Here is a 1,088-nt window from a genome sequence, read left to right as displayed (position 1 = left end):
GAGCTTTCCATAGATCCTTTTTATCAGGTTGGAGAAGCTCCCTTCTGTTCCTAAATTGCTGAAAGTTTTTATAGCAATGAATGTTGGATCCTGTCAGTTGCTCATTATCTATATAAAGAGATTGATCATATAGTTTTTAGTTCAGCTCATATAGTTGAGATCATTATATATTTTTTTCTTTTATCTGTCATTATATGGTGGTTATGCTGATTAATTTTTAAACCAGATTTGGATAAATTCCACTTGATCACAATACATTATCCTTTTAACATAGTTCTGGATTTGATTTGCTAAAATTTTGTTAAGAATGTTTGCATCTATGTTCATGAGTGATATTTTTCTATAGTTTTCTTTTTATTGTAAAGTAATTTTTGAGCCCGGGTACTAGGGTAATGCTGGACTCATAGAATGACTTGGGAAGTGTTCATTCCTATTTCAGTTTCTGGAAAATTTTATGTAGCATGGGTATTATTTTTCCTTAAATGTTTGGTAGACGTCACCACTAAAGCCACAAAGACCTGAAGTTTTCTCTATGGGAAAGTTGATTTTTTAAAAGCTATTAATTTGGTTTCTTTAATAGATATATGACTATCTAAAATATCTATTTCTTCTTCAGGGTGCTTTGATAGTTTGTGTCTTCGAAGTAATTTGTCAATTTTATCTAAGTTGTTGAACATGTTAGTGTAAAGTTGTTCATAATAGTCCTTCTTATCATATATACATATATTATATTATATTATATATTTATTTATTTATTTTTGAGACAGTATTTCACTCTGTCATCCAGACTGGAATGTAGTGGCATGATCATGGCTCACCATAGCTTCAGACTCCTGGGCTCAGGCGATATTTCCACCTCAACCTCCCAAGTAGCTAGGACTGCAGGTGTGTGCTGCTACACTTGGCTATTTTTTTATTTTTTGTAGAGATGAGTTCTCTCTTTTTGCCCAAGCTGGTCTCAAACTCCTGGCCTCAAGCGATCCTCTCACCTCAGCCTTCTAAAGTGCTGGGATTACAGGCAAGAGCCACTGCATCCAGCTTCTCTTATCTTTTTAATGACCATAGGATCTATAGTGATCTCCTCTCTT

The sequence above is a fragment of the Carlito syrichta genome, unplaced genomic scaffold (genome assembly GCF_000164805.1).
Source record: "Carlito syrichta isolate Samal-C Ts95f unplaced genomic scaffold, Tarsius_syrichta-2.0.1 Scaffold297556, whole genome shotgun sequence".
Taxonomy (NCBI): Eukaryota; Metazoa; Chordata; class Mammalia; order Primates; family Tarsiidae; genus Carlito; species Carlito syrichta.
This window is presented reverse-complemented; position numbering follows the sequence as displayed.